Consider the following 24,362-nt stretch of genomic DNA (forward strand, 5'->3'; position numbering starts at 1 on the left):
AGAACAAAAAATTACATGTAAAGTAACAAATGCTTGGAAATGCATTTAGTTCGTTTATACATGTAGCCTCTACTTTCAAAACTTAATAATTTTGCTATTAAACCTATATGAGTCACAGTTAGATTTTCACAGGAACAGTTATTATTAAAAAGAATAATTAAAATAATCAAATCACCTGTGAGGTGTGCCTCTCGTACAGAGATAAAGATGAGATCTAAATGTTGGCTAGCTAAGAAACAGGCTCCCAAATTCCCCAAAAAATTTTTTGTGCTTTGATCACACTTCAAAATGGAGAAAGAAAAAGTACACCAATTCAATGTGTTGAACTGCATTTTGTGAATGAAGAATATGGGTATCTTACAGAAAGAGGCAGAATCTTGGAAATCTAGACAGTGAGCATATCTATGGTATATTTTCAAGAAAAAGTTAATACAGCTGTTGATTTTTAGTCATTCCTCTTCCTTTATTCAGCTACTGGTCATTCACACTTACACTTTCTTCTTGCAATTTAAAATCTTTAATGAGCTCCCTCTGTTTTGCTCTTAGAAAGTCAAGAAGAATTGCCATGGACAAGTTACAGTTCACACTGACATGTACATCTAGGCCACAGCATTTGCAATATAAAAGTCTTTCACCGTTTTTAATATTTGACACATGTAAGAATTCTTTATTCTCTTGATTGGGTTAGATTTTAGGGTAGAAAAGGCCCCATAAAGCTCCTATAAAATGAAGAGATTTATTGGGAAATTTAATTTTTGTTTGAGAGTTTTTTTGCATTTTAGAGGGTGGCACTCTTTCACAATCAGAATCCTACAATTCCACTTAAAGGATCTGTGACATGGTACAAATTTGTGAGAAGTAATTTCTTAAATGCCAGTATAACTGAACTGCTTTACATAAACTTCTGGCTTCCCTGAAATAGGAGACATACCACTACAAATTAGATAGGAGTAGGCAATATGTGAAAAAAAATATTTAAAAAGGAGAAAATCTAAACTTGGGTGTAGAAGTATTACAGAATATTTCACATGCTGCTTAAATGGAGACCAGATTTGAAGTACAATGTTCTGATTTCCAGCTATCTTTATTTTTTCTTTTCTTTTTTTTTTTTCCTTTGGAAAGGAAGTGTTTGAGAACTCAGTTGGGTATAAGATACAATACTACATACAAGAGTGTAAGACCAACTTAATCTTTCACATTTGTATATTACTGGGTTAATGTGCTCAATACTTTTCACCCATTCTTCAATCCACCATAAGACATTTTTCTAGAAGAAGTTACACATGTAAAATATATGCCAGAAGGGCTGGATTACACTATGATAAAGTTCTAAGGAGATATTGCTCAGTATTACCATATTCATCACTGGGAACTGCTTTATGAGACTTCACAAAAGCAGTCAAGTAAATGAAGGAATGAACTTCTTTTTAAATAGTAAATCTTCCATAGACAAAATAAATTATTCAATTGAAACCTGTTTCTGAATTCTTGTGTTTATTCCCATTTTAACTGGCAATGACTCTTTCTTGGTGGGGATAATTTCCTTGGTCTCAATAAAGTACTGAAATACATTTTCAGCTGTACAAAGGTGGATATTGAATTTTCGCAGTCCTGCAGATTTAGCACATATTTAGCTAACAGGACACTTCTTACAAATACCCAGTTTATGTTTATGTATGATGAGCAGAACACCAGCAGTTTACATAGTCTGTTTAAAATTAGCTTAGTCTAATTAAAGTTGAATTTACAATAGCAATTGCTGATTTTTTCTAATTAAATAGATTATATTCTGACCACAAGGATGACAAATGGACTGATATAGTCAGTTAATTCTGGGTACAACTTTGTTATTTCCCTTTTGTTCTGCAACATTTGCTACAGGACAGAGTTTGCCTGAATAACGACAGACACATTAAACTACACTCTTACCACTGTATCAGATGAGAAAAACACACAAAGGGTGTGTGTTTCTTCAGTAAAGGATTCAAGAGATGCCTGGCTGAGACAGCTTTCCTTGACTTGACTCCGCTGAAAACCCAATCATTGGATGGGGAACCCTCCTATCCCAGAAAAAAAGTCCTGGAAGAAGTCATCCGCTTGCACAGAGCAACTGAATTCCGCTGCTAATTCATTCTTACACCTCATTGATGAGATCCACTTGATTAGGTGCACCAAAAGTAGATAAAATTGGAAAACCTCTGATACTCGTTTTTTTGAGCTAGCTCTACTACTACTTACTAAACCCTATTGTAAACCTTGTCCTTTGCTGATGTGTATTGACTGTCTTCTACAGATACGAAAAACCTCTGCCTTGGAGAAGGAAGAACAAGGAAGAATGAATGATGGTTCTTCATGTAGAATCATAGCTAAGACCTCTGAAATGTCTTGGGAAAGTTCACTTTAAAATCCATTCAAACAGAACTGGAGGATGCTTCGGAACTTTCCCTACTAATAAGCTTGGAATTAACCATCTCCTAATGAGTATTCTCACAAATTAAAAAAAGAATTATTTTCAAATATGAGATAAAAATGTTTGTGGAAATATTTAAAAATAGCAGGAGAATTTTAGAACTTTTTAAACAAATTTTTAATTTGGTTGTTGGTTTCTGTTACAATCAGATATTCAAACTGCTGGACCTCTGCACTGTAAACATTCCAGCTAAAACAAAGGAGGAATCATGGTCGTGAAATATAAAAATTTCCAAAAGAAACTAGGAAGAAACAATAAAGGGAAGAAAAACCCCACAACAGTTTTCCCTGGTTTTTTTTCTGATGGGAAAGATGAAGACTAAGATAATTTTTTTATTAAATCATTTGAAAAAATCATTTTCCTTCTCTTTTCTCAGGAGAAAGAAGATAAGATTTTAAATAAAAGTTTTTTTAAATTAAACAAGTTTCATTTAAAACCTGCCAGTACTGACCAAATAATGATGAAAGCACAAATGAGAGAAAATGTATTTTTTCTAAATGGTGAAAAAAAAAATCTTAGCAGTATAACTAGAAAAGAGAAGATATTTCCTTTGTGCACTGTGGTTCACCCCCAAGTACGTTAGCAAGTGGAGCTGGGGGCTGGGAAGGATTATAAGTCTGATTCTTTTTATTTTGCCATATATGCTGAATCTTCAGAAAAGCTGAAGCTAAGCATCCAGGTCATAGACCCCCCTGTGATTCTTCCTGGCTCCACACCCCGAATCTGAGGGGAGCCTGTGCTCTCAATAGTCTCAACAAACACACACAGCTGGGTGCTGCTTCTGGAGCAACTGGTGAAACTGGTGATATGGGAGAAACACAGCAAGTAGGAAATCTGCAGCAAGGGTGCAAAGTAAAAGACATGATATGAAGAGCACAAAGAGTCAAGCATCAGGAGTGACTGAGAGAAGAAAGTTTTTCAACACAACCAAGGGAATATGTGGAGTCTTTCCAATCAAAGAAGTCAGAGGTTGGTGCTGGGTGGGACCTGTAACACAGGAACATGGTGGTGGGCAGGAACTACCTTTCTACCTGACAGATTACATTTGCACCTTCAAAAAGTTAACTTCTAGGTGATTCTCTTCTGTACTTTTAAAACTCCATATGAGACACTGATTGCCTTCTGATGTGCTCATTTCAAGTGAAAGGAGACAAAGAACAAAGCACTGCAGTATTGAAGCATTTCTCAACAGCAGCCATGTCACACCTGGAAAGTACAAAACTCAGAACAGTGTAGAGAAAACAGTTATGGTTACAGATTTTCTTTGCTTTTGTTTTACTGAAGATCATGCCTTGATATTTATATATTCCTAGATGTTCATAGGCAGCTTCTGTTAAAAGCATATGATGATTAATACCAACATTAACTCAGTGTTTACTACAAATAATTATATCTATACTATATGTAGTTATTTAGCCATATATAAAATTATGCATATAAATTTATATATAGCCCTATATATTGAAATTAATATTCAGCAATAAAACATAGCTTCACTAGTGCCCATATTTACACTATATTCAGTGCGTGGTGCCTTTTGATATTGAGAATTTGTCTATTTGATACATAAGGATTAAGAACCTTACTGGAACAGAATTCTGTCTGATAAGTTTAAGAGGCTTCTCAGGCTGTGGTTTGAAAACCACTGAAATGAATGCCATGAAGCAAGTCAGGCCAATTTAAAATAAAATTAAGAGCCTTTTCTATTTCATTTGCATTAGATATCTTTGTTGTTTTCAGTTATAAAGAGTGCCCTGGAACTATTATATGTTTATGCTATAACGAGTCCCCTGGAAGAATTATGTTCTAACAAGAACCAGTGTTCACCATTCAATTTTATCAGGATTTAAACTTTGGAACTATCCTTGTGGTTAAAGAAGAAAGTCAGAACCTCACATACTTCAAGCAGAACCCTCAAGATAAGATTTAGGCCTTTGGCAGTAAGGTTTGTTCTGGTTAGTAAATTATATAAGTAGCTCACCTTGCTGCTTACTTCTAACACAGAAGAGGTTCTCTAGTTAAGCAGAGCTATTACAGCTTTTATTTTGCAAATATTGTTGTGCAAATATTTTAGCCATCTGTGCAAGTCTGACAGTAGCTTATGCATGGTCTCATAGAAATATGTTTGAAATCTTTTTTTCCCCTTATTGGTTCCTAAAGCTATGAATTCAAGAACTGTCAAATGGATTCTCATTTTTTTTGAAAAAGAGAATTACGAGATCTTTATAATCATCCAGGCCCTTTTGACCTATGAATCCACTCTGAAGAAAGTAGCATTTTGATATGCAATGGATATTTTTTCACTCATTACTTATGTATCTCCCTTTTGTTTTATGCTGGTTACCCATCACAGACTTAAGCAGATAGTATAAATTTGAAGCAAACAGTCTAGCAATAGGTCCATTCACCATTCCACAGAAAAAGAGTATCCATATACTTACTAGAATATTTGGCCCTCACATTTACTTCTGGGCAAGAACAAAGCCCAAGATGAAGTAACTTTTCCTGAAATGTCAGTGCAAAGTTGCAGAAATAAATGTTTCATCTGTAGACCACTAAAACTTAATAATGTTCTCAGCTGTTACTTAGGGTTTTCTGCAAGGACATCAGTAAGTCATTCAGGCTGAGGAACTTTAGGCAAATGTTTCCCCTTTATTTTTTAATTTTAGAGAACTGTCTATTGCCCTTGGTAAAAGTTTGTTATTTCTACTGCTCCACAAATCTTGGGATGTAGGGGCAGCTTTTTGTATCTGATTGCTTGTTTCTTTGATGTTTCTTTGAAGAAATGGAAGTTAGACAGGCAGATTTGTTTCTTTTTGTGATGTACAAACAGCCAGGAGTTGGGCTACTTAGTCCTTGCGACTTGCTTTGAGAAACCCGGTCTCCTGGGGGCTGATGAGGTCCATCTGTCAGAGAAGGGGAAGAGCATCTTCAGTCACAGGCTTGCCAAGCTGGTGAGGAGGACTTTCAACTCAAGTTTCCTCAGGAGGGGAACCTCAATCCACCCCGTTCAGACTGGTTTGATGCTGTGTCCAGCAACAGGTGTCCAGAGCCAGGAGAAGGATTGCTAGTCAGCAGGAGAGCACCTGAAGAGCAACACAAAGGAATTCCTGCCCCTCCAACCAGTAAGTCAGATTCATAAGCAGCCCAACTTAAATGTCTCTGTGCAAACACACACAGCATGGGGAATAATCAAGTGGAGTTAGAGACATGCACATGCCTGTGGGGCTGTGATCTTATTGGCATCACAGAGAAGCAATGGGAGGGCTCCTACGACTGGCATTTTGGAATGAACAGATGCAGGCTCTTTAGGAAGGACAGACAGGGGAGATGAGGTGGGAGTGTCACCCTCTATGTTGATGACCAGCTGAAGTGCATGGTGGGAATGGATGAGGAGCCAACTGAGAGCTTATGGGTCATGATTAAAGGGAGGACAGAGACAAGGGACATACATTATGATGGGGATCTGATACAGGCCATCCAAACAGGAAGACTAAGAGGACGAGGCATCCCACAGATGGACTAGGGAAGCACCCCTGTTTTCTGTTGGTGGGAAAACACAGCAGGGCATTAGCAATCCAGGACATTCCTGTGGAACTTCTGTGATCCTAAGGTATAAGTTCTACAGGCTACACATATAAATGGCATAGTAAATATGCTGGTGTGGCCTCACTTTGAGTGCTGTGTGCAGTTTTTAGCACCACAGTATAAAAAAGATATTAAGCTATTAGAGAGTGTCCAAACAAGGGCCATGAGGATGGAAAAGAGCGTTGAGGGGAAGCCGAATGAGGAGCAGCTGAGGTCACTTGGTCTGTTCGGCCTGGAGGAGACTGAGGGGAGACCCTATTGGAGTTACAACTTCCTTGTGAGGTGAACAGGAGGGGCAGGCACTGATCTCTTCTCTGTGCTGACCAGTGACAGGACTCGAGGGAATGGCCTGAAGCTGTGTCAGGGGAGGTTTAGGTTTGATATTAGGAAAAGGTTCTTCACCCAGAGGGTTGGGCACTGGTACAGGCTCCCCAGGGAAGTGGTCACAGCACCAAGCCTGACAGATTTCAAGAAGTGTTTGGATTACATTCCCAGGCACATGGTGTGGCCCTTGGGGAGTCCTGTGCAGGACCAGGAGTTGGACTTGAGGCTCCTTGTGGATACCTTCCAACTCAGCATACTCCCTGATTCTGCAAAATGCTGATCACAACTAAAACAAAACTAAATTTAAAAAAAAAAAGTATTAAGGAACTACAGTGTCTACAGGAAATCACCTGAATTCAAAAGACACAGAAACAGAGAGACAAGGTGACTTCAAGGAAGTTATTCTAGACTGTATTTTCAAATACAGATGATAAAATTCAGTTTCATTAATGCATGCTTAGAGATTAATACCTCCATATTTTTAATACACATTTAAAGAGCTCAGTAATATAATTAGTCTCAATAGTCCTAATTAGCTGCTTCTCTCACTGCCATCCAGAATGAAAATAAATACAAATACTTAACTTAAGCACCTCTTAAAATACTGATATTATTTTTCTACTTCTGCAGAAAAGCATTTTGAGCTTCATCTTTTTGGGTACATCTTTATCTTGAGCAATATATAATTATCCACAACATTGTAGTGTTTGAGCATATATGCAAATGTTTTTCTATGGTGGAAATAGCTTAGGGGAGAAAATATGAATTAAATATTTGCTGTGTGTAAACCAATGTTAGCAAACTCCTTTGGGATCTTAGAGATTTGGATCCCTTTGAAGAGTGGTATGAAGCCTCATTTCCACGTTGTAGGTGACCATTCTTCTGTGATTGAAGAAAGAGTGGAGCTGAAGTCTGAAGAAGATCTGAACTGTGCACTGTCCACTATGACAAAGAGGAGCCAGAAGTATTTGGGCAGGATGTTGGTTTGGGTTTACACTGATGCATGTAATTTCTGTGACTCAGCCGATCTCACTTGTGCTGTTGGCAGAGGATGTCCAAGTGGCAACAAATGCTTATGGACTTGGCAGCCATCCTCAGGCTCAAACTGTCAGACATTTAGATTAATCCTGCCTTCACTATGTTGGAGTATAACCAGCAGACAAGAAATCTATAATGAAGACAGCTACAATCTGCACCAGTAACTGACCAGTATGTACTTTGCTCTTCAGCAGATCGTGAGAGCTGGGCTAATGACAGTGTATGATTGATAATTACATCTGTTCTTTCTCTTCTGTCTGCCTGTTCAGCAGAAAGTGTCTTGGCTCTCTGCAAAGACAGGGAGAGCTTACTTTTTACATGCAGCCACACATGTTTTCAAAGGTATCATTTCTCCTACTGGAAGGGTATAACATTCTGATGAAGTCATTGACATACAACTTGAAATATGACACCATATGGAATCTGTTCTTTAGATTTCACACACTTGTCACAAGAATGACTTGTGACTTTCTGTTAACTTCTGTTTTCAGACTTGTCAGTCTTAAAATAAAGTAGCAACACAGTGGTTTCACTACTTGCAACTGATTTAAAATGTCTCTATATTGCATCATCTGAATTATATATCAGAAACAAAACACAGTGCTGTTTGGTCAAGTATGTTCAGATCCTTCTGTTCTACAGTGTAAGACTGCAGGCTGATAGGCATTTATCACTTCAAAAGAATCTCTTGTAAATCAGACTGAGCACTGAGACCAGCCACCTAATTTATCATCAAGTACAATCAAAGATTACAGTTCATCAAATACCAAGAGCAAAGCTGTTTTCTATAGGTTTTTTCATAGCTCTCTTAAATTAAAAGAGGCTTCCTTCACTTTGATAATATGTAAATAATAAATAAAAGTGTCTGCTTATACTTTTCTTACTCGCTTCTGTAACAACCCCGTGGTGATGAAAACAACTATCATCTGCTAACTTGTATAACTGGCATGGTTTTAAGAACTCTGAAATCCTCCTTCAAGGCATAACTAAATGTCAACAGAAAGACATATTTCCCACCTACACAAGTAGGCTCATAAATTGTGATTGGAGAAATACTTGGAGTGTATTTGTTCTCATTGACAAGAAATTCACAGCCTTCTTATGAATAGATCAAAAAAGAAAGAAAAAACGTTTGAAATGTTTAGGTGCATAAAGCAGGACTTAGGCAAGAGGCTGTTATGTCTTCATCTGTGGATGAATTTGCCGCCACCTGAAAGCTTCTTCTCAGATGTCATTAAGACCCCTTTGATTGTAGTGGATGACCTCAAAGGCTGTAAGTTACATAGTTACCTAGTTATTCAATCTGTGTGCAGAAGTATGATCCCACTAATATGAGGTTGGTCACTGTTGAGGGCCCTTGAGTAATCTCAGCTGCCCTTGATGTGCCTGATCCTGTTGGTTATTTGAAGCATCTGTTCTTGAACCATCATACTCCCAGCAACACACCACAGCCATTGCTGCTGTCTCTGCAAGCAGATAGACATGAACCACTTACTATGAAAAACATGGTACTGCTGCTTTGTTTTCCATAGTAATGGTCACCCAAAACATGCAAAGCAGGCTTTGCCTCTCCATTTCAGAGGGCTTCTAAACCTGTGTCTTTCAGATGCCAAAGAAGCATTCTGCTTCTTACATACTTAAGCATACAGGCAGTCAGGCTCAAAGGGAAAAATAGGACATGTACTTTTTCCCTGGCCTCACGGAAGAGACAGGATTGATGAGGAAAAAACCCCTAGGCTACATAAAGAAAGCACAATAAGGATTATAAACCAGCAACTAAGAAAATAGGCAAGAGACAGGTTTAATGTTTTGCTTATGACTTCATATTTTAACCTACTAAACCCACCTTCTTTTGGAAGAGACTTCTGAGCTCAAAAATCTAAAGGACAAAGGCTCTTTCCTCCATGCTGTTGTGGGAATTTCAAACAGGCTGCCTGTACACTCAAAGCAACCTTTTCTTGTTGCCAAGCCTAGAAATCCAAATAGTCCCTTTGACATGTGATTATTTCTGTTCTTGAGCCATCCTACATGCCAAAAAACTTGCCCCCCATCCCACCCAAAATATCCCCACCAAGAAAAAAAGAAAACCAAACCAAACTGAAACACTAAAACCAGAAAAAAACACACAAGAGCTAAAAAACTCATTTCACTTACCCGCCAAAATTCTGCTAATAGCCTAAATTGTAGGCATCTAATCTTTATCACTTAACAGTTTAATGAATCAGACCGTAAATTACTTGTTCAAGATCACACAGGAAGCCTGTGCCAGTAACTGAAACCCTCTCATCTCATACTTGGCCTAGCGGTTTACCTGACCCTGAATTTACTTACTAAAAGCAACAGCAGACAGTTTGCTTACATCACTTCATCTATGCAAAACCGTGGTGTATCACATTAGATTTACATGCACAAGGAAGACTGCAACCATCCTTGTACCGTATCACTAATTTATTTGTCCATGAAGGAAGACTGCTCGAAGGGAAAAGAATATCCACTACATTCCCCATGAACCCTGCTGAGAATCACAGTTATTGTGGAGTTTGTGAAGAGGATTCTTGATTACAGGAACTGGAATGAAATCATAAAGCTGGTTTCGTGAGACAGCTGATGTACTCTTCCTGCTCTCCACACCTGCCAGATTGCTCTATCCTGATCTTCAAATTTACTGCTGTTAGCCAGCAAAGGTCATTTTTTTCTGAAGCTTGAGTTCTTGAATAATGATGTAAGAATAAATGGCTGGCAAGAATGACACAATGACAACATTCTAGTAGCCAGAATAAACACAGATGAATGAAAGAGCCTCCACCTGAAATACTCCATATTGCACTGTGAGAAAATCCTGGTTTTCGTTTTAGCTAATTCTAAAAACCTATGGCTTCCGCAGATGATTCAATCAAAGAGTACTAAAGAAGGCAAAGAGGATTATGAGATAAATGGTTGTGAATCATGCCTAAAATTTCATCCTTTTCAACACATGGCACAGGCATATTTGAGGAAAACCTAAACTACATGAATGGGATTTTGCTGGTACTACTCTAAAAGCACAACAAGTGGACTTGTCTCTATCTTCCCCGTTCATAGGAAACTAGGTTTGGGTTATGTGTTTGCATGCAGAATTTCCTGAGAGAATGTTTCATAGAAGAAGTTCAAAGCTTTTTCACAGTGGCTGGGTGCAATACACCTTTTTTTGCACTACTGTTTGAACTTTTTCGCTTCTTGTTCGCTTTTTATGTCACAATTCAATAGTGATTGAAGCAGGAAAAGGCTCCCCTGTGCAGGATTTGAACAGTGAGTTACATCTGCTACTCCATCAAATACATATAACTGTAGTATCTCTCTCCTTACAGGCCTGATCTGCCGTTTGTCTTTCCTTCCTCTCATTCCCCAAACACTGTTCCTTACACATTCCCCTGTTCATTCACCCAAGACAAAAGAATTACCAGGGAAATGCCATGATGCCAATGAATTTTCAGTGGCCTGACTTTTAGGGTACTGCCTGGCCACATAGATTTTATTCCCACCTAGAAGGAGACTTTGGGGACTTTTCTCTAAATGCTAACTATCATTCAGCCTAATCAGAAACTCCTGACTCATGCACAGCACGTCAAGTCCAGGTCTCCCTTGAAAGTCCTAATGCTCAGTCACTGCAAAACTCCTTCCTGAGGTGCCTTGATGAATCTAGCTCTTGATAAATATACTATCATGCATTAGTAACTGATATTCACAAATATTTTTTGTCACCAAGTAAGTGATGGAAATTTTGACAAGCAAATGACAATTATTTTACCTTTTAGAATTATACGTCTTTGTCCTTTGGAGTATGAAAGCACTTGCTTTTCTTTCAATATCCAGATGGGCACATCTCTTACTAAAGAATTAGGTGTTGCACAGCATATCAGAGCAGCAAAGAAAAAAGGAAAATTCTTAAGTAATTTCTCCAGTTGTATTCCTTTCCACTTGCCTAACTTGAGCCTCTTTTACCAAAAAAATAATCATTTCATCCATCTTCAGACTGTGTTTGGTGCAGAAAGGTTGTAATAGAAGTGTTTGATTTTAGAAGCCTTGTCTTTAGTCTTATGTGGGAGTTGCTTTGTGTGTTATTACTCACATATGCCCAAGAATAGCATTTAATTTTACCATGTAATAAGAAAATAAACCTCCTGTTTACTTTTGTTCACCACTAATTAGATATAATATTTCCTCAACATTTGGCAAATCATAATTGCATAAAATTAAGGAAATTGAGAGAATGTTCATAAGGAGGCAAACACACAATTCAGTGAGAGTCTTTCCTCTGTCAGGTAAGTAAATTCCATCCATCTACACACCCAAACCAACATCTCTCAAAATCAATGGAAAGGCTCCCTTTGGCCTCAGTGGCTTTTGGATCAGATCCAGCCTATTCCCATTTAAGTCAGCTCAGGACTTGAGCTAGATCATGATGTAACTGAATTAATTAGCATTAAATTATGAGAAACTACTCTCCATTACTACAAATTACTTGTAAAATAGCCAAGCTTTACTAGCATTAATGATTTCAGCTGTGTTAGATGAAAGTTTCTTTCTATGAATATTACTAATTGCAACTTTAGGGCCAAGTTTGGGCTTTCAGATTCCCATTCCCATTTTACATTAAAAAGAATACAAAAGCATGTGTGCCATCTCATTGTGTTAGCTACCAGTGGCTTGAGATGGGCAGAATCAAACCCACCACTGTGACTCTTCTCCTGGACTACATGATTTATTGTGTTGGGCCATCAGGAAGTTCCCATTCCTTATGAATTTTGCACAGCCTGAAAGTCCTCTGCTGTGAACTTCTAGTCTGTTTGGATTTGGTGCTCTGATTTAATACATATAAGAGAGTTTCAAGCTGGGAATTTGATGTTAGGTCTGTAGTGCTGGCTCAAGCCCAGCTGTCTACATTTGGAAATGTGTTTGATTTTGGAACACAATTTTCTGGAATGGAATGTCAAGAAAATACATAATCAAGAGGGCATCATAGATAACGAGCTACAAAAACCTGTTTGTCACCCTCCTCCCACAATGGCGAAGAGCCTTCTACAGCTGCTAATTAGAAAATTAGAACACCACAAATAGATTATATTTTACTGGCAGCAGAGCTTCTTCCCCCCAGTGTTTTGAAGTACTTTTTGAATTGTTTGCTGTCAGCAAAACAAGTGCGCTACCTGCGATCCTATAGACAACAAAGCCCGGCAGCAGGATTTTAGTCAGATGATGTCACCCAGGTAAAATTGTACTGACAAGCTTTTAATTAAAGTTTTCCCACACATCTTTCTGCTGGTCCCCAGGAGCTATTATTCATTATGTGCCGACTGTCAGCCAATTGTGAGTCGGGAGGGAAGTGTTTTATTTTCAAAGCCCTTGCTGACAGCTAGAGAACACTTTGTTATACAATCTGTTTACTTTTTTCACACACACAATCTTGCTAAAGGGGAAATGGTCATGCAGTAGTGTTTACAGTTTATGGCAATAATTAAATGCATCTGGCAGAGCAGTAGCTGAAAGAAGGTCGGTGTGGGTGTGGGTGAAAAGCCATAAAATTCCTCCTATAAACAGTTACCTTCACCTTGCAGAGCCCCTAGCATTTTAAGAAAAAGTTTCTTTGGGAAAGGGCAGGTCTAAACAGGTGTACATATTCTGAAGTGGGAATACATGGATCTAGCCATGTTGTACTTGATGCTGAGAAACACTGTCCAGGAATCAGAGTAACGCTGTTCTCGTCAATGATTAGAACAGTTTGAACTTGTTATAAAACAGCTGCTTGTCCTTTATGATGTTAAATCCCAAAGTACTTACCTCTGTAAGAAGAAATGTAGACTGAGAAACAACTTGCCACTAGATAAAGGCAGAAGGTAGTGTGGAGCCCTATTTCACCAAAGGGACAGTATTTAACACTTAATACCTGCAAAGAAACAGTTCTTTCAAGATTTTTAACAGTGTATGATAAAATTCTTTTTATCTTTTATGACTGGTGATGATAAATATTTATTTAGAGTTATTAACAACTTTTAAATCATGGTAAAATATTGTAAGCAATAATCACTGCATCACCTGAACTATTTAATAGTTGTGTTTATTAAGAATAATAGGAAGTCAACAACTATGCTTAAATTTTAGCAGATGAATTAAAGCCAGTGCAATATTCACATACACAGGTAAAAAAGAAATTGCAGACCACTCACGGTGAGACTGTTGGTAATTCTGTTGAAATCACTTCCACTGCAAAGCAAAGAGACTGGAAAATAATTTATTGGTCAAAATTTAAATACCATCTTCTACTAATATTGTTATAAATCACTATGTAAATTATTGAATGGATACACAGTTCCATTGTTAATGACTGAAAATCTTTTGTTGCTGTTAAATGTCTTTAAATAACTACATTCTTAGAAAATAATTTCCTTAGATGTAAAAAAAAAAAAATCGGGAAACTAACAAATGGGTTCTTTCTTGTGGTTGTCAACATTAAACAGTGGACCTTAGTTGTCGCTGGACAAGGGTGGGAGGTGGTTGTGGTAGACAATGCAGTATGCCCACTTTAAGAAGTTTTTCTGTTTGGATACCATAAAATTTCTGTAGCTCACCAGCATATGAACACATCAGTGCAGATTTCATTAATGGAAAGGCATATACTAAAAATTCTGATTGCAAATTTCACTCACAGGTTGCACTTTGTAGATTTTTCTTTCTCACCATTCCTGTATTTTCTATTTTCCTCTCAAAAAAAATATTTTATTCTTTTTGAATTTCGCTGGATGGTAGGAGCAACATGATTTTTTTCCTGTCACAGACAGCAAATAAATTCTGAGATACTACACAGCTGCATTCAAATTAACATATTTGTGATCATACCGTTTTCATCTTCCCAAGCTTAATAAAATCGACATACTAAACAGTCAGTAAGCAGTTTATATTAATCTTTAAGATCAATGTTATAAGGGAGTATTAATGTTTTAGGTTCAGCATTACAAGAACTAACACCAAGATTTATTAGAGATTTCAGAAATCAAAGCATAGAGATTAGGTGATTTTGCCTGAGATTTATGGGGTAGAAAAAGCAAGGAAGCTTTTTCTTCAAGGTTCAAACCTGCCCATGCATTTTAGTGAGCGCCTATGGCATCCAAAGTGCATGGAGTACAACCCCAGGCTTCTACCTGGTAAGGGGAAAAGGCCTCATCAGTCAGTATGGGCATTTCACTCTCTTCTCTCCCATATGCCTTCTACCGCAGAGAGGCTGGGGGAGCTGCAAGACACAGGAGCCAAATATCGTCAGACAGAGCAGGTACTTCAATCCAGCAGGGATCATTCCTTCAGGCACAGTACTGTGTTAATGGAATTGCACATCTTCCTGCTGGAGCTAGTCCACATCTAGGTGATCTGAAGTGATAGGAACCAAATGTCTGCAAGTGGCTTCCCAGCTCCCTCCCTTCCTTTGTGACCCTGTACTCGGGGCTCTCATCTAACAAAGGAAAGGTGCAAGGAATATCACTGGCTCATCAACTTTCACATGCAAAAGGAAAGCATCAGTCAAAACAACTGTAAAAGATGAGTTGGATAGATGCTTACAAACTGATATATTATGAAGTTACCAGGAAGCTGGAGAGAATTCATGTTATGAAAATAGGATTTTCAAATAAATCTAATGTGGGTTCTTTAGAAAAAAATCAGATCTGTCTGCCAACATGTGATCTTACTATGTGGATGTGTGGGTGGACTTCTATCAGGACTGAACAGCATCTAACCTAATTTTTAACAGTTTGCTGAAAGGATCTATATTTTTTTTCTCAGTGAAAACTGATATTGTCATCAAAGTTCTGACGGGAAGTTAAATATGAGGGTTGTGCAAAAAGAGATGGACTTACATAAATTCTAAAGACTATTCAGTTATGAAATACCATTGTAATTCAGGTTAAGAAACATAATAACCATTTTCTCTTGAAACAAAATCATTGGATTTTAATAATAAGCATGAGCCGCCGTCCTTCTTCCAGAATACACCATCATTTAAACATTCTTCAAGTTGCCTGCCATCACCCACAATTTCTGCTTCTTTCAGACCCTGGCCCTTATTTTCTAAATGATGTTTAAATTGGGGGAAGAAACGTTAAAAAACTCTAGACATATTTTATTGAATATTTTTCATATATTGCAAACACAAACAGATATCTCCTAGAGCCCTGCCCAAAATGGTCTGTTCAGAGTGCAAAACAGATCTGCATCTAAAAAAAACCACAACCCATAAGACAGCCAAACAACTTTGACAGTTTTGCCTACCTTCTCCAGTCTCATCTCTCTCCTTTCACTTCCGGATAAATCTGAATAACCACCAGAGAAACCAATCATGCTTCTTTTTCCAATGTGATATCCCCTCTGGCTATGTAACTTATGTCTGGCCTAATAAAGGAAGAACTACTTATGTCTTGAGTATACCCAATTCAGACTTGGAATGATTTAATCTTTAGCTGCTCAAAAATAGTGGGTTTTGTCAGAGTTAATATATCAAGTGATTACTACTGTATCAAATAAAGTCACTTAGCATGGCAGAGATCATAGCTGGACAATGAACTACAACTTGTCTTTCTGCCATCTTTTGGACCCCTATTTGTTGTCTCAGAAAGTAAATAATAACTCTTATCTTTTCCTAGTGGTAACTTTCTTGACAAAAAAAATTCATTTCAATACACTTCCCATTCTTTTCTTGCCTTTCTTAAGGGCTGGCACATCCTCTTCCTTGTGTAGCATGTTTTAGCTGATTTGAAGTTACCAAGAAGCTTTTTCTAACTTTTGAAATGAGATTTCCAAAAAAGTCCCTTTAGAAACTGACAGTGCCCTGGAGGGCTCTTGCTCCAGGCAGCTGAGAAAGCTCATGAAGATAGTGTAAAATCTTACGTTTGAACAATTCTTCCTTCCTCACCTTCAGCCAGGTTATTTCCCCAGTAAACTGCACATTAGACTGGCAGCTATCTTGCCTGTCTTTCTCTCCCTTTTGGTTTTTTTGCCTCTGTTTATATTTTCCGCAACCTGATGCATCTCCAAACATGCCCATTACATTTTATTTCACATTCGTCAGTACAGGAAATTGCTCTAGTTGTGGTCTCTCGCTCACAGTTCTCTCTTCAGGTGCTGCAATAGGAATTTGTCTTTATTTCCAACTTGTTAGAGAGAAATACCTGTTTTAAGCTGTTGTGTGTGTACGTGTTGAGGTTTTTTATAGCAGAGAAAAAGGAAAGATATAGCAGGTATCTTTCAGTAGCACACACCACTCTTGTCCCTCTTCCTTTACTGCTTTTACAATACCATGAATGAAATAAGGGATAAGAGGCAAGCTGCGTGAGGAAACCCACACAGAATTATGCTGATAGCCTGAAGAGGTGCACTGTAACTCACTGTTCATGACTGCCCACACGTGCTGGAGCTGTGAGTTCGCTCCTGGTTCATGTCTCTGCAATGCAACACGAAGGGGAGTTAGCTCTGGAGACAGTATTTCTCTTCTCGCACTCATCAGTGCGGGTCTCCCTATCATCAGCTCCCCATAAAGCAGACTTTGTGCTGAGTCCTCAGTCTTCCTGTACCTCCTCCTCTTCATGTTAACAGTGTGAATGGAAAGCAAAATCAGCACAAATATCAGGCTCACTCAACAAGCAGCTGACACATGGAATCTTATGGTAAGCCAGACCTCACATGGCTCAGCCTCTTGCCTTGAGCACAGAATAAACACAAACTTCACACCTGAGCTACCACACCCATTTGTCTGTGTCTGTGAGGGGTAGTGTACTTTGAGCCATGGGCTTCTGAGCAGCCTGGGTCTGGAAGGAAAGGAACAGGTGGGAAAACTGGGACAGAAACACCTTGTCAGAACAAACATCCCTATAATCTTTTCTCTGACAATACCTGTCAGAAGACACCCCTGAAACAATTAGGAAACAGGAAAATCTCATGCTGATGTATCTGCTGAAAGATCTGCCTCTCTCAGTGGCAACTCAAACTTCTGAGCCAGAAACAGTATTTTCATATTTATAAATTTTTCTTTCATTATTTTTACTAATCACTTTTTATCTCAGATAAATTTTTCCACAACAAACCACACATTGTATGAAGAACTGCCTTCCTTGTTTGGGACTTACCAATAACTTGCTTCATTTGATGACTTCAATATTATTGCAGCAGAAAAAACTGTGCTAAGTATTCATCTTTCCTTCCCATCATGAATATACAGACCTGTGTCACATCTCTCCTGTGACATCTCCTTTACAAATGTCCCAGTCATATGAGATATTTACCTGCATGGAAACCATTCCATACCCTTGATTGTCCCTGCTTTGACTTTGACAGATCCTGTCCTCCTTTCAAAGTTGAGATACCAATTCTACATTCAATATTCACAATGCAGATGGAGGATTTAAGCAGAACATTAACATCTTCTATTTTGAGCAGTAGTTGTCATCATATTTCATAATATTTTATTTTGCTTTTTAGCTAGCATTGAGCATAGTTTCCATTGAACTACAAAATGGACAGAATTCCCTAATACATATCACCTCAAATACATCTAACCCAAATTTTATTTGCCATTTGATCTGTGGCTCTTGCCTCATCATGATGTCCCTCTGCAGTACTTTGCAGACCTCTCTCATTTTTAGAACCTTAATTAACTTATTAAAACCTGTGATTTTTTTCACCTTATTACTCACTTTCTTCTTAAATCATTCATTGGGATGACAAACAGCACATATATCATAGAATCATAGAATGGCCTGGGGTGAAAGGCTTAAAGATCAACTAGTTCCAAGCCCTCATGCTGAGGGCAGGGACACCTTCCATTAGGCCCATTTAAGTCTTCATTAGTGATCTCCTTCCACTGAGAAAATTTATTTCTACATTATTTTTCTCATACCATTTTTTTATCTGTGCAAGAAGATTTTCTCTTATCTCACAACAAGTCAGTTCAAGAATTTTTGGAGAAGAAACTCCAACGAGAAGCTCTTTTGGAAAACCAAATGGATACATGAACTGACTTTTCTTACTTACGTACTTGTTGACTTCTTTAAAGAAGTCATAGATCATTAATGGATTGGAATTCTTATTATAACAACTCAACAATTCTTTCCTGTTATGTTTTGATGATTCACTCCTCATGTGTTATAGACCTCATTCTATTTATCCTTAATGTATTTATTCATGTTACCTAATCCTTTACTGTAATTTTTACAGATTTTCTGGGTACACATAGACCTTAGAGATTTTGAAAAGTTCCTGAATGATCTAAAAAAATGCATCTTCATTCTGTGTTACAAGGGAAATTATATGCTACAGTTAATATTTCATCCAAGGGAACCCATAGAATCCGAGAGGAAGATTTTTTTTAAATTGTTTAAGTTCCCTTTACTGATTTTTTCCTTAACCCTGCACATTTATATCTTAATTTTGAGATAGGTATCATGAGATTCACCCATAAATACGAATTATTCTCTTTCAAATTTACAAAAATCTTCTTATGAAAAATAATTCTTTTGTCAGTCACTATAAAATTATCTTTTCTGAAGTCCTTTCAGATCACCTGGCAAGCTTCTTACTCAAGAAAAATGATTAGTACCTTTTATGCCTTTTGTAAATTGTTTCTTAGACTCTTTCTTGACTTTTATTATGTGTTCAAATCAATAATTATCATAAAGTTTTCTTTGGATTTCTCCCTTTGTATAAGAATCAAGCTTTGGCTCTGCTATACCGAGGAGGCACAGCAGCCTGTGCAGACACAGAGAGATGTAAATTCTCAGATACTCATAAGGAATGCAAAATGAAAGATTATGTTATTATTGTGTCTGTTTCTTGATGTCTTTTGAGAGTGGTGGCTCAAACCTGAAAGATACCAGTGAACAAATTTGGCATTAAATCTGCACTTTGTAAGTCTGGAAAGTGGAATCATATACAAAAACACTCCAGTATATAAGAAATAATATAGCTTGAGCAGAGAGAGGTATTATTCAAACCTCCAAATTTAAGCCAACTGACATTTGTCTCTATATACACAGCCTCTGTCTCACCAAACACTTAAGTTAAACTGTACTGACGTATACAAACACATACACCAACAGATTGCAGCCACTGACAGAAAATAGGCTGCATGCTGTGTTCATAGGGTTTTTGCTTTTCAGATTATATGAATGCTTAAAACCAGTAGAGGCTCCACAGTTTGTCTGTAATACTCCAAAGAACTGTTCCACAGAGCAAAAAGTTAAGTGCACTTTCTTCTAAAATACCAGGTACCTGGGATTGTTCATGCTATTGGGGAACCATGAAACTCAGTGGATGCTTGAGTGACTTATTTTTAAAAACCGTTCTAAGAAAATACTAAAACTCAGTGTAGAAGTTGGTCATTTTAGAGAAGGTTGGGAACTCCACAGCTTAAGTACCCTGGGTCTTAGCCTAGCAAAGTAATTTTACAGAACAAACTCATAAGATATTTTTACTTTACTAAAACAAACAAAAAATCCACCAAAACACCTGAAAATAAAACACATAAATTGAAATTACTTTAGATACTTGAGACACAGATAGGTATTTTTGTAGTCTTTAGATAGACACACCAACAAACAAGTGAACACAGAATCTCTTCCATCACAATTGGCAAATGGAAAAATCATTTTTCTATTCCATACAGAGTAGTTTGTTTCTGCCATCTATCCAGATAAGCTATTAAGGAAAACCTGAAGTGAATTGAGGGTGTTTCACATTAAAACATTCTTTACCTTCTTGAGACTCAGCGCTGTACAAGGAGCACATTTTAAATTCCCAGGAAAATTATTTCTTCCAACTAATGTTTAGATTTACTTCACATAATTGAGTTCATATCAAAAGTATATCAATAATCAAAATTAATGCTCATATGGTGTTTAATTATTTAAAAGTTGGTTTGGTTGACCATTCTGCTCCATACAGAATAACCCACTGAAATAGCAAGTGCACCAGTCAGTGAAATGCTTTATGGAGAACAAAATACAAGTACTTTGTTTCATTGGAGAATTGCCATAATCTTGTGATAGTCATACTATAAATTATGGGTAAGGAGGCAAGATAGTGCACTAGATGAATACTTTTGTTTTTTAATCTATTAATATACTATTCTGGGGGATGATTTTAAATCCACTGCACAGCAAAGTGACTGAAAATCATTCCATCCTGACAACTTTAAAAGATCACAAGTGAAACATGGTAAGAAAGTCTCAACCTTGTTGATACTGAACAGAAGCAGTCACCTCAGAAGACATCCAGTATTGGTCCTCACTCTGCATTCTCACCAAAACAGATACCTTCATTACACAGAGGAGTATTTCATGCTCGGCTGGTGATAGTATGATTGAAATACATGCTAAAGCAGTCCGGGATGAGTGCACTAGATGTTCACTGTCAAAGAATATTTAATGTCTGCCAGTCATGTATAAAAAGCTAGGAGAACATTTTACCTGCTGATGCTGGTATGAAAAGTCCAGAAAGATAAGTTGTAAAAGCAATGTCTTTTATTTTTCTTAAATTTTTAGGATGGATAAGAGAATGACAAAATCATCTAAAATCAGAAAGAAGCTAAATAAACTGTTTTACAGCATTATTACACTATTCTAAATTATACTTCAATAGAATACTTTTCTAACTCCTACTGCAGTTAGAAACACTATAGGAAGTTTGTTTTAAAGCATTTTTTTCAAACATGAAAAAATATTCCAGCTACTGCTGTGGTTTCTTTTCTCTTGCTAATAAGTTTAAGTATAGACAAATAACATCTTTAGTACTTTTCCCGCTGGTGAATTCCTAATTAAATAGTTCATTAGTAGATTATCTAACCTTCATTTAATGAGGCCCTCCAGATGTTGCGTCTTAAGTGAAGCAAAAAGGAAAACAGCTGAATGCTGAAAGCACAACATAATTGGATATGGTCAAGTTGGAAGAGACTGAATTCTCATGTTACCATTACTATAATAACCTATGATTTTTTCTAGAAATTGTCAATGAGTGATGACCTAGAGAAAATTCTTTAACTATCTCCAGTTATAATTTTAAATATCCTTAACTTCTATTTAACATTAGTCTTCTCCCCACTGCTTATATGCAGCTGTCTCTAACACTTAGAGATTATGGCTTGTGCTTTTCTGGTTTTTTATGACACTTACATTTTTATGATAAAGTTTCTTCTATTTGTTCCTTCTAGTAAACCATATCCAGTATAGATTCATATTTCCTGTCCTTAATTGCTACACGGAAAAGTCATCTCAAGTTATTCTGTACAGAGTTTCTCATGATAATAATTGACCAGAAATAAAGCATTTAATATTTAAGTAGAACAAACAGAATTTTCATACAGGATATGAAACAACCTAATAGCATAACTGACTATCCAAAAGTTTAAATTTAAGACACTGCCTACATAAGCACGATTAGAAGCTTTTAAAACAAAATATAACAATTTATTTTCAGTAAACACATTGAACCTTATTGGAGAAGTATTACATTTTCTTCTACACAAACATGGTGACAATTCCTTTACCTTTTCAGTTATTATTAGAATTATTATCTTCTTGTTATATTTGTAAAATTAGTCACGTGACACTTCTTTGCAGAGTTCAACAATAGAATTTAGATATAGGAAGATGAAGTATGAGATCTTGGGTTTATGATGGAAAATTCTATGAAAACTCCAATTTGATGCACTCTGGCAGTCAAAAAGGCAAATCAACCATTAGGAATTAGGAGAAAAAGAATATTTTACTATGTCACTCAGAGAATGCATATCCAATCCACATCTTGAATGGCAAAAGGTCCGTCCTTCTTGTCCCTCCTTCTCATGGAGGAGATCATTGAATTGGAAAAGGTTCAGAGCAGGGCAAGAACAGCCAAGAATACGGATCACTAAGTAAGTAATTCAGTTTCTTTAATTTAGAAAACAAACAAAAAAAAACTATAGCAGGGTATGACAAAATCATGTTTGGGATGGGAAGAGTTGGCAGGAGTGGCCAATTTACTGTCACTTGAAGAGTAATAACCAAGAGCTAAAAAGAGGAAGATTCATAGAGAAGAAGACAATCCTTCCAAAAGCAATGTAGTTAAGAGTGGGATGCCTTGTGGCAAAATTATATAAATACAAGGAAGCTATTAAATATTCGGGAATCACAACTGAGGAACTCTCAGATGACTGGAGGAAAGTGAAGCACCCTTTTCTTTTGGAAAAGATTTCTTCCTTTTTACAAGAACACAAAATAATAAAGGTTTTTTTATAAACTCCTTTGAGAGTATTTTGCCTGTTTCATTTCTATTATTCTGTATTTTTTCCTCTTTTTCCTTCAAAGTTCATGAAGACTTGGGTAATATTGTATATTTTTATTATTCCTTTGCCTATCAACAATTGTTCTGATCTTGAGAAAGTTCCACAGTGGAAAAGAGGAAAAACAATAGAGACCTTTGAAAAGAAATAATTCCATGCTTTTCATAACTTATATTTGTTGTCAAAATAGGATAATAAAGAAGTAGAAATAAAAATATGGATTTCTGGCACTACAATTTTCCAAAGAAACATGATAAGTTTGGAAACTCTAAATTAAGTAAGAATATGTTTATTTCTAACTTCCCATAAAAATGTTCAAGTGCAATAAAAGTAATGTTTTCTTATGGAATTTTTTTCTAAATTGACATTGGTTTATTAGCTGGATATGCTTGTATTTGATGTGTTAATAGTTGAATCAAAATCTCGGAAAACTGAGCATTTTTACATCTTTCTGCCAAGTGTTTACTGTATATATACATTTTAAAGTTTATACATTTTTTACCTATTTTACCTGGTTTTTAAACACTGAGATGATTGGATCTATTCCTATTTTTAAAGTTTATACACACATTCTATGAATAAACATATATTGAAAATATTGTAAAAAGGCAAAAGGACAATCCTGCAGTCATTTAAAACTGACGTCATGCACAAATACCTGTGAGGGTTTGCTGGACTATGTGGACATGAGGAGGAGATAGTGAGGGAAATAGTTTGATACCCTCATTGCTTTCCAAGAACTATGCTCAAAATGTAAGCAAGCAGAGGCAAAACCTTAATTCATTCCTATCTTTTGTATTAGGTAGTTGTCCTTGTTCCTTTGATCATCGGTTCTGCTGACCTCAGGCTAAACTAAAACTGCCTGGCTTTCATCAAGGTATTTATTTCTACTTAGAGACTAATAGTGGAAGTAAGCACTAGTAAACAGTGTTTTATTCAAAATGGGGATTATATGTTTATCTAAGTATTCTAAAACTTTGTGTTAGCACTTAAGACCTGACTGTCTCACATTATTGTCAGATAGTTTAATGTGGCGCTTCATAATCCTGACAAACTACTCAGAATTGTTCTCCATGATGAAGGGCACCTGCACCTTGCCACTTGCAGAGCATTCTCAGAGAGTGAACCATCTGCAAGGAGATAACCATGACTGACTGGTTTTCTATCTGGCACAACCGAGTAGACATTTGTATTTATGTATTTGATCTATGAGTTGTGTTGAGACTGAGTATTTGATGGAACACTCATAATAACCATTTTTTTGCTTGTTAGTAAGGGTTAGTGAGAAGTCACCCACACCCCATGATCTTGTTTCTGTACTCTGATTGGATCATCTAATCTTGCTAGATTCTTTATACCTCTATTAAAACTAAGCTGAGCTTTCTTTCTTTAATAAATTAAATTCTTCTTTAATTATCATGAACACTTAAAGGAATAAATATTAGCTCAAAGTGGTAGTCATGCAGAACAAACATATGAGATACAAGTGCATCAAATTCAAACTGACATTTGATTTTTTTTTTAAGTAATTGTGAATATTTTTCTTACAACGTCAGTTAATACCAGTAAGGATGATTTCCATCAATAAAGAACAGAATAGTCTGTCTGAAC

The sequence above is a fragment of the Corvus moneduloides genome, chromosome 1 (assembly GCF_009650955.1).
Source record: "Corvus moneduloides isolate bCorMon1 chromosome 1, bCorMon1.pri, whole genome shotgun sequence".
NCBI lineage: Eukaryota > Metazoa > Chordata > Aves > Passeriformes > Corvidae > Corvus > Corvus moneduloides.